A 17,430-nucleotide genomic window follows, 5' to 3' on the forward strand; every position below is an offset into this window, starting at 1 on the left:
GAAGAATGAGCTAGAGTGAAAACCAAGTGAGGGTCTGTCAACACGGTAGCCCACCCACCTTGTCGAAATTGGTCGAAAATGATGTCAATCGTTTCTGCTGAAATGTGCAACAAAAATTTTCGTTTGTGCATCAATGAACAATGAGCTAGAGCGAAAACAAAGTGGGAGCTGTCTAAACGGTAGCCCCCCCCCCACTTGTGAAAAATAGTCGAAAATGGTGTCAATCGTTTGTGCATCGTTTGTGCACAAATGTGCAACACAATGTCTCGTTTGTGCAACAAAGAACAATCAGCTAGACTGAAAACAAAGTGACGGGCTGTCTAAACGGTAGCCCCCCAGCTTGTCAAAATTGGTAGCAAATGATGTCAATCGTTTGTGCTGAAATGTGCAACACAAATTTTCGTTTGTGCAACAATGAACAATGAGCAAGAGCGAAAAAAGTGGGGGGCTGTCTAAACGGTAGCTGCTCCAGCTTTTTCAAAATTGGTCAAAAATGTTGTCAATCGTGTGTGAAGAAATGTGTAACACAAATTATCGTTTGTACAACATATAAAAATGAGCTAGAGTGAAAAATAAGTGAGGGCGGTCTAAACGGTAGCCCCCATCCTTGTAAAATATGTCGAAAGTGGTGTCAATCGTTTGTGCATCGTTTGTGCAGAAATGTGCAACACAAATTTTCGTTTGTGTAACAATGAACAATGAGATTGAGCGAAAACAATGTTGGGTGCTGTCTAAACGGTAGCCCGCCCACCTTGTCAAAATAGGTCGAAAAATGTGTCAGTTGTTTGTGCATCGTTTGTGCAAACATGTGCAAAACAAAATTTCGTTTGTGCAACAATGAACAATGAGCTAGAGCGAAAACAAAGTCGGGGCTGTCTAAGCGGTAGCCCCCCACCTTGTCAAAATTGGTCGAAAATGTTGTTAATTGTTTGTGTAGAAATGTGCAACACAAATTTTCGTTTTTGCAACAATGAACAATGAGCTAGAGCGAAAAACAAGGAGGGTCTGACTAAACGGTAGCCCCCCACCTTGTCAAAATTAGTCGAAAATAGTGCTAATCGTTTGTGCATCGTTTGTGTTGCACATTTCTGCAAAACCATGCTGAAACAACTGACACCATTTTCGACCAATTTAGAAAGGGTGGGGTGGCTTCCGTTTAGACAGCTCTCACTTTGTTTTCGCTCTAGCTCATTGTTCATTGTTGCGCAAACAAAAATTTGTGTTGCAGATTTGTGCATAAACGATTGTCACCATTTTCGACCAATTTTGATAAGGTCGGGGGCTGCCGTTTAGACACCACCACTCTTTTCGCTCTAGCTCATTGTTCATTGTTGCACAAACGAAAATTTGTGTTGCACAAGTTTGCACAAACGATTGACACAATTTTCGACCAATTTTGACTAGGTGTGGGGCTACCGTTTAGAAAACCCCCAACTTGTTTTCGCTCTAGCTCCTTGTTCATTGTTGCACAAACGAAAATTTGTGTTGCACATTTCTGCACAAACGATGCACAAACAATTGACACCATTTTCGACCAATTTTGACAAAGTGAGGGGCTACCGTTTAGACAGCCCCCACTTTCTTTTCGCTCTAGCTCATTGTTCATTGTTGCGCAAACGAAAATTTGTGTTGCACATTTGTGCAAAAACGATTGACACCATTTTCGACCAATTTTGATAAGGTCGGGGGCTGCCGTTTAGACACCACCACTCTTTTCGCTCTAGCTCATTGTTCATTGTTGCACAAACGAAAATTTGTGTTGCACAAGTTTGCACAAACGATTGACACCATTTTCGACCAATTTTGACAAGGTGTGGGGCTACCGTTTAGAAAACCACCAATTTGTTTTCGCTCTAGCTCATTGTTCATTGTTGCACAAACGAAAATTAGTCTTGCACATTTCTGCACAAACGATGCACAAACAATTCACACCATTTTCGACCAATTTTGACAAGGTGGGGGGCTACCGTTTAGACAGTCCCTTACTTTGTTTTCACTCTAGCTCATTTTTCATTGTTCACAAACGAAAATTTGTGTTGCACATTTGTGCACAAACGATTGAAACCATTTTCGACCATTCTTGACAAGGTGGGGGCTACCGTTTAGACTGTCCCCAGTTATTTTTCGCTCTAGCTCATATTTTATTTGTGTACAAACGAAATTTTGTGTTGCACATTTCTTCACAAACGATTGACACCATTTTCGATCAATTTTGAGTAGGTGGAGGAGCAACCGTTTAGACAGCCCCCGACTTCGTTTTCGCACTAGCTCATTGTTCATTGTTGCAGAAACGAAAATTTGGTTCGCACATTTCTGCACAAACGATGCGCAAATGTTTGACACCATTTCCGACCAATTTTGACAAGGGGGGCTACCGTTTAGAGAGCCCCTCACTTTTTTTTCGCTCTAGCTCATAGTTCATTGTTGCACAAACGAAAATTTGTGTTGCATATTTCTGCACAAACGATGCACAAATGATTGACACCATTTTCGACTGATTCTGACAAGGTGGGGGGGCTACCGTTTAGACAGCCTCCACTTTGTTTTCGCTTTAGCTCATTGTTGAGTGTTGCACAAACGAAAATTTGTGTTGCATATTTCTGCACAAACGATGCACAAATGATTGACACCATTTTCGACTGATTCTGACAAGGGGGGGGGGGCTACCGTTTAGACAGCCCCCACTTTGTTTTCGCTCTAGCTCATTGTTCATTGTTGCACAAACGAAAATTTGTGTTGCACATTTCTCCACAAACGATGCACAAACGATTGACACCATTTTCGACCAATTTTGACTAGGTGGAGGGCTACCGTTTAGACAGCCCTCCACTTTGTTTTCGCTCTAGCTCATTGTTCATTGTTGCACAAACGAAAATTTGTGTTGCACATTTCTCCGCAAACGATGCACAAACGATTGACACCATTTTCGTCCTATTTTGACAAGGTGGGGGGCTGTCTAAATGGACGTGTGCAACAGCAGTGTCCAGTGGCTGCAGCAGACGGAGGTAGTGTAAAATGGGAGACCTCTCAGATTTTCAAAGAGGGCAAATTATTGTTGCGCGGTTATGTGGAGTGAGTGTGACGGCAGTGGCTACTGTGTTAGGTGTGTCGCGGGGGACAGTGTCGAAGGTGATGACGGCCTACACAACACACGGGAAAACTACATCGGGTAGGGAGGGTATCGAGACGAGACGAGACGAGACTTTGTACAGTCTCGGTCTCTTCTCGGTAGATAAGTAGCGGTCTCGGTCTCGATCTCGTCTCGAGTCAAAAATCGCCGTCTCGGTCTCGTCTCAGTCAGCAGATGCTTGTCTCGATCTCGGTCTCGGTCTCGAAGGCCAAGTCTCGGTCTCGTCTCGAAAGTCTCGAAATAAATAGTGTGAAATTAAAATTGTGAAAGTATTATTATCGTACAGTCTGTCGTTTTCGCTTCTTATTTTTTGCCTTCATTCTTGATTTAGAATTATGGTATGATGTACCTTTTCGTAGCTAATTTGCTATCGCTAATGCTTTCCATGCGTGTGTTCCAGGTTCAATCATCAGTGTGGGTATAATATACGTGGGATAAAACCATAATAGTAACCCATATTTCACTTTTAGTAATAGACTTTGTCTCATATACCCTCAGTACTGCCTATACAATTAAAACCTATTAAATTAACTCCAGTACTATACAGTAGTTTATTTCCTTCCTTTGAAACAGAGTTGTTCAATACCTCCTAACGGATAACGCAACACATAGCAACACGAATGTATTTAATCGTACCGAAGTTGAAATTTTACAATTTCTCAGTTACTATCCAATACATTCTGCTTTGACTGTCATTTTAAAAACAGAATATAACGGTCATTATCTTAACAAATAGAGTAAATTATTACTACAATATATTTTGTTTCAAATTGATCAAATGCTTTATTACCGTTTCACATCTCAGTGCTTAATTGACACTTTAAAACAGGCACTTCCTTAACCTTGTGGTGGAATCTACGACACTCATCTTTGCTGTCTGTGGTCTCTGGTTGGATCACCAAACAAGTTAGATTCAAAGTCCGATGCTTCGTATAGTATGCGTCTCACTTTAAGTACATTCTGTTTCTTATACAAGTTCATAATGTCGTAATGTATTACATAAGCATATATTCAGTGTCGTAACATAGATTAAGCTTATTCCTGAGCTCTCAGCGCTGCATGTTATCTTTATTAGAGAAAACTAATCATGCGTTCATTACGCTGAAATTTTATATTGCTTGAAAATTACTTGCGAAACATGGACACACATATTATATAAGTATATAGGCAATTCGAGCTATCTGTATCTATTTTCTCTGTCCCGGCAAAAGAAGTGATTCTTAACTTTCTAGTTTTCTTTTCTATTAATTTTCGTAGTTTTGCTGCAATATGAAGGATCAACAATATTTTTTTTCGCTGTACGAATTTTGGATCCGTTTTTACTCTACCTTACCTAGTAAAAGTTATATATATATATATATATATATATATATATATATATATATATATATATATATATATATATATATATATATATATATATATATGAATTTTAAATTTTAGAGGTAGACTATGCTAAGTCACTTTTTGGTCGAAATTGAGTTAACTATATTTTTTTTAATATACTATGTTCTTTCCAGTGGTGTAATAATGTAAGCCTAAAAGCAACCTATTACTTTGTAACTGCTTAGTATAGTTTGAAAACAGTACTATAGGTCTTAGTTAAGGAACCGAATTTTCGCTTCTCCTGTAAAATTCCGAAATTGTGACTTGGTTTAGTTTACCTCTGAAGTCCAGATATAATAAAGTCATAGCCATAATCGTAATCAACTATTATCAATCCACTGTTGGATGAAGGTCTTTCCAAGTCTTCTCCACAACTATCTATCTTGACCAATTCTTTTTCAGGTCACTCCCCAGTTGTTCTTGATTTCGTCAAACCTTCTTGTATAAGGACGTTTCCTAGGCTGTTTCTATCTCGTGGTATCCTGTCTAGAATTGTTTTTGTCCATCGATCATAATTTCTTGCAATATGTCCAGCACATTTTCCAGCCCATGCTAAAAATAATTTTATTAGTACCAGTCATTAATTGCCAAATAATTCTTTCTATTTTATACATTTGGCCTACAAATAGTTCAAATCTGCTACTCTTGGAGCACAGAAACCCTAGTTTTTGATCTTTGTGTTTAATCTGACAACACTGTCTCAATGATTTAAATCAACACAATATGAGGACCTCCATTTAGTCTAGCGGCTAGCACGCTTGACTTCGTTTCGCGTGGTCCCGAATTCGATTTCCGGTGGGGGTACAGTTGAACGACCGAAGTGGTTCGGATTCCATTATAATCATTAGCTCCACGTCTGCTTTAGACGCTCTAGCATAATCGTGGGACGTTAAACTAAAACAAACCAAATCAAAAATCAACACAGTGTGTATTACTAACTGTAAGTCCTTAAATAATTTGCATATAGCTATATGGTATGGATCGAGTTTGAGGTGGTCTGTAGTCAAACAAAAAAACAAGTGAAATGTAAGTAGGGTGTAATTAGAACTTTTAATTAAGTATGGTTTTGTGTATATCAGGCCTAAGGCTAAGGGGAACAACTAGTGTTACTAAAAAGTTATCAGTTACATTTAATTTCAGTTACAATTTGCATTTACATGTATTGCTGGAACCAAAACTTTGACATTAACATTAACATTATAAAGACTGTGAAAAACATCGTCTTTTGAAAACATTCTTCTACCATAAAACAAATTACGTGTATTTTAAAAATATTTTGCAGTTTAGCTACGTTATTTTTACTGTATTTAGAATAATATCTAGCATTTATTTAAGATGGCAACATTAGAGTTCCTCCATGGCTAAATGGTTAGCGTACGCGCCTTTGGCGTGGGAGACCCGGGTTCGATTCCCGGCGGGAGCTCATGTGGTTCGGATTCCACGTTAATCAGTAGGTCCACGTCTCATATAGCCTCGCTGCTGAAAGGGACGCTAAACTAAAATCAACTCAACTCAATTAAGATGGCAACACTGCTTAAAATAACGGAACTGCGACTTGTAATTAAAACCACCAGAAACTATTGTTGTAATGTTATAGAAGCAAACTAAAGCACCAATCATTATAAAAATTTAACATAAATACGATATTTTAAGCAGTATAACAGTCACTATCCAAGTGTTTGGTACTTCAGAAACGGTTTGAAATAACAATTGTTGTAAATGACATTATGATCACTTAAGTCTTTTCGAAGAATCTACATGATGAGACGTGATATGTCAGCACGTTTTCGAAGTAAAGTCTTCAGAAAAAGTTATTTTTTTCATTTCTTATAACTTTGTTCCTTCATTCATTCGAAATGCATTATGCCATGTCATAGTATTTGACGCTAAGATAGAAATAATGAGCATTGCACCATTCCATTTGAGTTATTAGTCATCTCCAAAATGTTGATCTTAGTGATACTGTATTGTCCTTTGTTACACGGAATAATGTATGTGGTATTGTGGTTTTACTTAATATCTAAATTAGAAATAGGTAATACTTTACATAATGCAATTTGAGAAAATAAAACTTTATTTTGCGTTAGCAACACTGCTTCTTTATCTAGTGGTATTGTAGGATATCTAGAAGAATTTTTCCTTCAATATTTCACACAACATGGTACAAAATTTCAGCATTTTGAATATATATATATATATATATATATATATATATACGTGGATCCAAGGGGCTATATTCCCCCTTAACGCTCAGGTATACACTGAATAAAATGAGCTTCATTCCTGCTTTACACTGGATAAAGAGGCAAAGTATGGTCCCTCCTCTCCCCTCCCGGCCCTCAAGCCCCTCCCTTTATCATATCCTAGATCTGCGCCTATATATATATATATATATATATATATATATATATATATATATATATATGTATGTATATATATATATATATATATATATATATATATATATATATATATATATATATATATATATATATATATATATATATATATATAGAGAGAGAGAGAGAGAGAGAGAGGAGATTATGTACAACAGCAGTGGATTTTGTTTCGGGAGAGGCTTGAGGAACTGGTAAGAAACCTTTGTGTTGTACGTGTAATGCGAAAAAATGAGCCCCAAACCTACCCCCTAAATACGCCACTGTACATCAGTCAACCGTTCCCATATTAGCTCACACAGCAACGAAACAAATTTTGAGTAAAGGCAAAATAACTATCATCGAGACGAGACCGAGACTTTCGAGACTACCAAGGTCTCGTCTCTATTTACAGAGGTCTGTCTAGATCTCGGTCTCGTCTCGGTATGTAAAAGTCCGTCTCGGTCTCGGTCTCGTCTCGGTATATAAAAGTCCGTCTCGGTCTCGGTCTTATCTCGAATTGTCGAGACGATACCGAGACTAGTCTCGGTCTTGGTACCATCCCTAACATCGGGGAAGCGGTACAGTGGGCGGAAGAAAATCATGAGTGACAGGTCACGCCGGGTATTAAAGCGCATTGTCACGCAGAACCGTCGTGCCACTGCGGAGCAAGTGACAGAGGAACTCAATCAGCATCTCCCCCACCCTGTTTCGACAATCACAGTCCGCCGCGAATCACATGACATGAACTTACGGGGTCGTGTTGCACGGGCCAAACCGCTCATCAGGGACCATAACGCTTTCGCACGCCGCAAATGGTGCCGCGACCATGCAACTTGGACTGTTGAGGACTGGAAACGTGTGATATGGTCGGATAAGTCATCCTTCACCCTATTCCCAACCACGGGCCGTGTTTATGTGTGGAGAACGCCCAAAGAAGCTTATGATCTGCAGTGTCTCCGCCCAACTGTGAAACATGGCGGAGGCTCGGTGATGCTGTGGGCTGCCATATCATGGTTTTCATTGGGTCCTGTGGTCACACTTAGCGGACGAATCACTGCCAACAATTATGTCGCAATTTTAGGAGACCACTTGCATCCTATGGTCCGGATGTTGTTCCCGGACAATGACGCCATCTTCCAGGATGATAATGCACTCATTCACTCAGTTGGCGTTGTTGCAGCGTGGTTTGAGGAACATCGGGATGAAGTTCAACACCTCCCCTGGCCCGCCCAATCCCCAGATCTCAACATAATTGAACATCTGTGGTCCGTCTTGGAAACACGACTCCAGCGATGATTTCCCCTCCATCCTCTCTCACAGAACTGACTGATGCCCTGCACGAGGAATGGTGTAAAATTTCACTTGCTACCATTCACGACCTCTATGCCTCCATCCCTCGTCGCATCAAGGCTGTTTTGAAGGCGAAAGGTGGCCCGACACCATATTAATCTGGTAAGTTGCAATTTCGTTCAGGTGTTTCCATTTTTCTGATCACCATTTGTACCTTAGAGCTGTATGGAATACCTACACGGAGGAATATCTACGGAACTATCGTCCCTTGTGTGCCAATTGCGAGTGGCTTGCAGAAGGCTGTTTTGCAGTTTTATTGTGGAATGGCATCAATTAGCATGGCTGAGTTGTAATAAGCATCTACGCAACTTGTGAGTGATATACATAGTCAGATGCTCTACTGTTACACGTGTAATTGCTGTATAACAGAATGGGAAGTGTTGCGTTCAACGGTATAGGGTTGTGTCCAGGTATTTAAGGTCGTGTAAAAGTGTAGACGTTGGTGTTTAAGTAAAATTGATTGTGTTAACCTGTACACGCCTGCACAATGGAAGATTACCCTGTCCACGAGCTGGCAGATATGCAACTCATTTATGGAGTAGCAAGGGGCAATAGCCCAGAGGCGAGGCGTTTATATTGTGACCGTCGCCCTCAAAAGAGAGTAACTTTCCTTGTATTTTTTCACGCCTCCATATTTGACTTCGAGAGAGGGGTCCCTTCAGTTTCTCGTACGTGAAATCGGAGGAAATAGCCCCATATGGACAGCTGAACTTGAAGACAGCGTACGTCGAATGATCAGAGACCGTCTTGAAACTATCATGTGTATGGCGTAAAAATCCACATGCAACTCTAGTAAACGATCAGCAGCAGAACTTTGGTGTGGTATGGTGGATAATTTTGTGGTAGGATCTTATTTATTACCGGCCTGCCTGTGTGGGAGTACGTATCTTTTATTTTTACGTAATTTTCTCCGAAAATTGATAGAACATGTGCCCTTGAACATAAGACAGCAGATGTGATTTCAGTATGACAGTGCACCTGCACATTTTGACAGGAATATGCAGACTTACCTAAATGAAACATTCCCAGATCGTTTGATTGGGAGAGAAAAACCTGTGTTATGACAACCTCGTTCATTCTACCTCACGCTGCTTGATTTTTTATTTCGAGGATACGTATGAAACTCCGGCTACGACAGTCCAAGAATTTGTAGCTCGATTTAATATAGCTGCGGCAATCACCTACGAAATTTCAGATGTGCTTGACCATACGCGGAAAAATTTGCTTTGCCGATGTCATCTTTGCAATGCGGTCAACGGTCGACAATATCAGACTGTGAACTGTTATTCTTCATAGCTGTCTCGTGTACACATACTGCATTGCACAAATACTGTACAAGGTACCTCTGAGTATTTCACAGTTATCCTACCTTGTACGAAACAGAATAAATCGATAATTTGAAATTGTATTTTTTCTTTCCTTGTGCAGCACGCGCAACACCTTGAGTATCGTCGAATTTCATTCCTTCTGTACTCGTAGTTATTATCTTCCACGGATTTACGCATTACGGGGAGGAAATCTTTTAATGCAGCTTACTTTGGCTCAAATTATATTCACATAATTTGTGGGAATCACTGTTGTTGTGTGAAGAATCCCTTATACTCTAGTTCATCATACATGATATTTTGCCCCTGACTGTCTTATGCACAGTCGTTATAAACCTACTCTGGATCAAAGTTATTTTTTCCATTTTTACACAGTCTTAAGTTGAACAGGAAGCCGTTCATTGATCATCCGTTACCATTAGCATAGAAGTTATAATTGTGATAAGCTAAAAACTTCGTTTCATTTAAATTCTTCTTCCGAGTCCAGGAATCACCTCCATACGTTCATTACATTAATTAAGTTACACCCTATATATATAATGATAAAAAAATAATACCGATATTAGTGTCGATGAAATAGTATTTGGAGTCACTCAGACGAACAGTAACACTTCCGATGCAGTTTAAATCCATACTCAGATACCATTGCCCTTTATGCTCAAAATGAAACTATTCTCCCCGTGCGAGGAATGGGTATTGTGTTAATAATTTATTATTAAACATCACACCATAAAATACAAAGTGTATCACGTAATGTACACGTTATACTGTTACTTGCTTAATGTATAAATGGAGGATGAAGGACTATTATTGGATCAAAAGATCCAATATATTTCAGACAAAAAAAATTCTTGTAGGCTTTATATCTGGAGAACAACATATAGTGTACCCAAACCTAAAGTATGACTGAACTCACAAGGGAGGGTCACGCAGTGGCTCCGCTGAGATCCGAATGAGACAATTGTGTTTGCATTTGAAATGCTATAACTAGATGAATCCCAAAGTTATACGTGCCAGCGGGAGGAATATTGTGAGTTACAACATATTTTGTAATGTAAGAACTACAAAAAAATTACCTGGCAGAATATTTTGAACCGAGTCATTTGTTCGGAAACGGTTGGGTAAGTGGAAAACTCGGCCAACACATATCCCATCATTTTCAACGACAAACTTTTTGGGGTAAAAAACTTTGTCCCAGGGTCCCCCGCAGGGTCCCAGACGGGGTCCAACTCAAAATTTTTAAATGGCAAGTGGGGCTAAGTGGCACATCATTTGAAAGCTGTTGTAAAATGAAAGAAAATGCAGCAGGTCTCGACTCTCTACAACAACCCTGTGCAAAATGGCGACGGGTCAAAGTGTAAACAAAAACTTAATTGAAAAGTCCATGGTCACCCCTATAAATCGGAAATGGTTAGACAAATGTGAAAACAGAAAAGGATGTGTGGTATTATTTTCAAAGTATAACGATTTAAGTGAAAACGTCTTGTCCCAGGGTCCCCACATGGTCCCAGGTGGGGTCCAACTAAAAAAATTCAAATGGCAAGAGAGGTAGGACATCGTTTGAAAGCTCTTGTTAAGTGAAAGAAGATGGAGCACGTCTCGACTTTCTACGACAACCCTGTCCAAAATTGCGGTGGGTCAAAATGTAAACAAATTGGAAAATAATCCAAGATGGCCGCTTAAAACCTATATCGAAAGGATAAGCATACCAAACTGCTGCAGCTAGGAAAACAAATTTGGCATTAATGTTGATAGTAAGTGATTAAAATATGCAAAATGTTCAAAAACGCGACATCTTGAGTTCAAAATGACGCACTATGTATCGTACGCATATCCAGCTCACACCACTGGTGTTGGAGAAGTGAACGTTTATGGTTAATAGTCCACAAAATATTAAAGAGTATAATCTGTAATCCAATATGGCAGCCAGTGTGAAAAATGAGTTTGTATATAAACATGTTATTTGTTGGAATACTGTAACCGAGCCAAGAAAGTTTGACGCAGTTCGATGTACTGAAATGACTTACATATGTTTGGTACTACTTGCCAATCTTGCAAATGATTTTTTTTATTTGGTATTGTTTGAAGTATTGAGATCAAACCAACGAATGACATACAAATGTAACCATCACGAATACGTTATAATAGAGCCTCCAACCTACTGGTGCAGCAAGTTCTTTCTGTATGAACTACGTATGACAAAATTAGAAAAATTCCCGAAGGTTTTTTTTTTTTTTTTTTTTTTTTTACTATGAGTAGGAAGTCATAGTTGTGTGTTCATCGCATATTCGTTATATTCAAGTAAATAATGCCGAGAGAACCGTGACGAACGTGCATTAAGAAGAAACCATATATATGTTGTTACCGAATGAAATAATAGTTGAAGTGAATCGAAATTCAATTGTTGTTTAGTCTTCCTAGTATTTCTAAATACATAATAGAGAAAAATAAAGATTTAGATTTGTACTGTTATGAATGACAGGTTTTAAGCACCTTGGATTCAAGGTGGCCATATTTTTCAATTAAGCTTTTATTTACATTTTGACCCGCCACAATTTTGGACAGGGTTGTCGTAGATGAGCTTCTTAACCTCTCTTGCCATTTGAAACTTTTTACTTGGACCCCACCTGGGACCCTGTGGGTACCCTGGGACAAGACGTTTTCACTTAAATTGTTGTACTTTGAACATAATGCCAGACTCCCTTCCTATTCTCACCATTTCCGATTTATAGGGGTGACCATGGACTTTTCAATTAAGTTTTTGTTTACATTTTGACCCTCCGTCATTTTGCACAGGGTTGTTGTAGAGAGTCGAGACTTGCTGCATTTTCTTTCATTTTACAACAGCTTTCAAATGATGTGCCACTTAACCTTGCCATTTGAAAATTTTGAGTTGGACCCCGTCTGGGACAAAGTTTTTTCCCCCAAAAAGTTTGTCGTTGAAAATGATGGGATACGTGTTGGTCGAGTTTTCCACTTACCCAACCGTTTCCGAACAAATGACTCGGTTCAAACTATTCTGCCATGTAATTTGTTTGTAGTTCTTACATTACAAAATATGTTGTAACTCACGATATTCCTCCCGGTGGCACGTATAACTTTGGAATTCATCTAGTTATAACATTTCAAATGCAAACACAATTGTCTCGTTCGGATCTCAGCGGAGTGCCTGAAAAATACGAAAACTCGATTTAGGGGCCATTCAAAAATTCTGTTGCCCTTGATCCAAAAAATCTAATATATTTCATTCAATAAAAAATAAATCTTGTACGTCTTATATCTGAAGAACTACATATAGTGCAGCCAAACCAAAACTATCACTTAACTCACCATGATGTGCTTATTCCGAAAGAAATACGAAACCTTGATTTAGGGACCGTCCAAACATTTGTAGCCCCTGAACCAAAAAGTCCAATATATTTCATTCAATCAATAATTTTATTGTATGTCTTATATATGGTGAACTACATATACTGTAATCCAACCCAGGATATCACTTAACTCAGTGTGATATGCTTATTGCGTAAAACATATGAAAAGTCGATTTAGGGACCGTCCAAAAATTTTGTGGCCCGTTATAAAAAAAATCCAAAATATTTCATTAATCGAAATTTTTCTTGTACTCCTTATACCTGGAGAACTACATATCTGGAGAAAACTCGATTTAGAGACCGTTCGAATATTTTATGGTAACTGATCCAAAAATTAATATTAGCCAAGATCATAATATTTTGATCCATTTTTTAGATCATTCCTAAAATTCTTGTTTTTATCCAATCTTTCTTTTAAACAGTATCACTCTCTTTGTTCTCAATTTGTAATGTATCAAGCAATTATAAAGCATTGCTTATTATCCAATTTGTATTCGGTGTAGAGCTTCAATTTTCTCAAAGTTTCAAATAAGATAATGAAATATGATTTACTATCGGAATTCGTGTCAGGTATTATTATTACTTTTATTGGTGTTTTCCTTTCTTTCAATTGTTAAACAATTTGGATAACGAATGATTTATAATTGTTGTTTAGTGGCGTACTGAAGGAAAGGGATTAAGGACTTTGAAACCCCCCTTGAGCAAGGTATTATGCAAAATTAAGCGCGTTTATCATATTAGCACGTTTATATATATAAACACTTGATATTATATAAACTTGTGTTCCTAAAGCCCCTGAACCCCCTAAACATTTGCGTAGAGTACTGATTGTTTCTCTTATTATTTTAACCGTTTTATGCTTTGAACGAAATTTGAAGTGCAGGGACCCTGTGAAGGTGACCACCTTTACTATCAAAATTTCTTTAATGGTTCTCAGTTTTTCTTCAAAGCAATCAATAACGAACGAAAAATAAATTATTGAGTTTGATTTTGAATCGAAATTTGAAATACCACCAAAAAGTTGGCCCACCCAACCTTATTTTGTAAATGCCTCTTAATAATTTTCAAAACAAACTATTTTCACTTCAAACCAATCAATAAGAAAGGAAAACACGTTATTAGCTTGAGTATTGAATCGATATTTAAGAGCAGAAAAAACAGTATGAAGTTGACCACCAAATGTATCCTGCAAATAGATATATTTTACTGGTTGTTTTGAAACAAGTGATTTTTTCTTCAAAATAAGCAACCCACCCGGAAACAAATCACCTTCATCAACATTATTTCTTAATTATAATCTTATGTTTTTCGAATCAAATTACTTTTCTTCCAAACAAGCAACAACAAATCCATATCAAACGATTGATTTTGGTCTTGAATCGAAATTTGTAAGTAAAGGAATCAGATTGAATTTGATCACATTCTAAATTTATTTTGTAAATCTCTTTCCCTATTTTTTCGAAACAAGCGATTTGCTCTAAAAAAAAAAAAAAAAATAAGAAACGCTTGGCTTCGGTTTTGATTCGAGACTTTAAAGTGGAGCCAATATGAAATTCCATCACCCATTTCTCTTGAAAAGACTCTTTATGTTTTTCGAAACAGACTATTCTTTTTCAAAATAATTAATAGCATACGCATATCAAACAATTGATTTTGATTTTCAATCAAAATTTTAAGTGGAGGAACAAGGGTAAATTTGGCCATATACCAACTTTATTTTGTAAACATCTCTATGTTTTAAGAAAGATACGATTTTTACTAATTTTTCTTCAAAAAAGTCAATAACAAACGAAAAACAGACGATTGGCTTCCGATTTCAATTCGAAATTTGAAAGGAGGCAACTTCACATAGGTGCATTTATTCCCTTAAAAAAATCCAAATTTCCAAACGCAAATTCTAAGTTTACAGTTTTAAAATTGCAGTTACATGTACATACTTCAACTTAGTGTGCATCAAAAATTACAACATTATAAAAATATCAGACAAATAATATTATTTATTCGGTATTGAAAACCTCGAATCAACTATTGGAGTTATTTAGCGTCATTTTTTTTAATATCACAAAATTAAAGGTGTGGGACATGGATATATTACGAACAGTATTTTTATACAATTTGTATATATATAATTTGATACATATTTTTTTTTTAAAAATAGACCATTTAGAATTATTTATCCTTACAATTTTTTATATCCACAAATTCAAGGTGAGGGATATGCGATATTGATATATTCAGAAAGTGTTGACCACCCTACAGAATGTCGATCCTATGCCGTTTCGGTCCTGTGCCGTGTCGATTCTATGCCGTTTCGGTCCTGTGCCGTGCCGATCCTGTGCCGTTTCGGTCCTATGCCGTGTCGGCCCTGTGCCGTTTCGGTCCTATGCCGTGTCGATCCTACGCCGATTCGTTCCTATGCCGTTTCGATCGTATGACGGTTCTCTCCTATATATCCTTAAGAAAATAATTGTTACTTAATATTGCTTAATTATAAAATAATGTATTTTTTATTATTTCGATCGTATGAAAGTTCTGCTGTCGATGCTATGCCGTGTTGATCCTGTGCCGTTTCGGTTCTGTGCCGTGTCGATCCTATGCCGTTTCGGTTCTGTGCCGTGTCGATCCTATGCCGTGTCGATCCTACGCCGTGTCGATCCTATGCCGTGTCGGCCCTACGCCGTGTCGTTCCTGTGCATGTAACCCCATTTCCCTTCCTTTTCCACTTGTTTCTGTCTACTTACCTCAGGTGAGTATATCTAACAAAGCGAAAAAAGAACTTCAAGCACTTTTGGATATTGATATTTTTAATTGTAATAATAGCAATAGGACTTACTCTACAACTTGGCTTTCGAGACCTGTGAGTTTTTAGAGCTACACTGAGAAAAAAAATGTAGGTGGCATACTTAAAAACGTAGGTTACATTCGTAATTCCTGTAGTTTCTGGACTTAACGTACAACCGTATATAACATCCTGCAGCAAACGTATAGCTGAAAAAGTATGTATTATACGCACTGTCTGCATAAGTGCAATGACGTCATTCGTGTGACGTCATCTGCAGTAACAAATATATACGGAGGTGATATCTAGCTTTGTGACGTCAGGATCGTATGTAGCATGTGGGTTAATAATGACGACACACACTGACTATCAGGACGGAGCATAATTTCAAGAAGTATGCAATATACGTTCTTTACGTATGTTTCTTTCGTTCAACCCCAAGACAGCATCTATATTGTACTTGTGCCCCGTACGTACGACTAGATACAGTATGCGTCATGTACGTATGTATTATACAGATTTTCCTTATGTCGCACACAGCTTGTCCAGATACAGCATACAGAATATCCATATGCACCATACAGAGTGCACATATGTAGCTTACAGACTGTATGCATGCAGCATATAGATTATACGTATGTCGCGTACAGGTTGGCCATATGTAATGTATGGATTGGATGTATATAGCTAATAGGTTGTCCATATGAAATATACGAATTTTACCTGTATCGCATACGTATTGCCTTCTTGTAATATATGGATTGGACATATGCAGGATCTAGATTGTACGTATAGTGCACCATTATTAAAGTGCTGCAACATACTGCAAAATGCATGATACATTCTTACTGTAATGTTGTCAAATATTGTTTTACTCTGTATGAAAACTAAATAGCTTAAAATATGTTTGATCTCCTTTGTGCCAATAATAATAAAATTAACAATCTTAGTTTGGAGCAGTGAAAGTGTCCAAAGAAATGTATTTACCTGCAGGGTGTCCTATAAGTTTGGATTTCCTGCTAATTCGTTGGGAAGCTACTGCAAAGCCAAGTGTTGAAAAGTGACACAAGCGTTAATTTTAAAATTATGGGCACAAAGGAGGTTAACCATATGTTAAACTATTTTCGTTTTCATACAGAGTAAATCAATATGTGATATATTACTGTAAGAATTTATCATATGCTTTGTTGTTAGTTAGTTCCAGCACTTTAATAATAATGCAAAATGCACAGCCATATACAATCCTATATTCAAACTCAAACAACTTCTCTGTACATTTTAATTAACAGGTATGTTTTTTTTTTTTTTTTTTTTTTTTAATGTCGCAACAATTAAAAGTATGGTGTCAGCTGAAAACGTGTTCGCTCACAAGATAATTTCTACTCAGTACTCGCCATAAAAATGCAACACCAAGAAGGAGGCTGGGTAGCTGCGCCAAAGTTCCCAGGCCGATACCTAATAGTAAGTGCAGAATACTCTTAAACGTCCGCCGTATTCGCTGTGCGACAACGTGGTGACAGCGGAGGCGTTGTGCAGCCATCGACTAAACATATTTATCCTTCCCTGCTCTAGACATTCTGCAAATTTGGATTTTCGTGGGTGCATCCTTCTTAGTGCAACATTTTAAGCAACGAGCGGATTAACAGTCTCATACATTGCTTAAAGAAAGAGCAATGATTCTCAGAATTACTCGGAAGATATTATATATATA

This window comes from Thermobia domestica, chromosome 6 (genome assembly GCF_964235325.1).
Source record: "Thermobia domestica chromosome 6, izTheDome1.hap1.1, whole genome shotgun sequence".
NCBI classification, from domain to species: Eukaryota; Metazoa; Arthropoda; class Insecta; order Zygentoma; family Lepismatidae; genus Thermobia; species Thermobia domestica.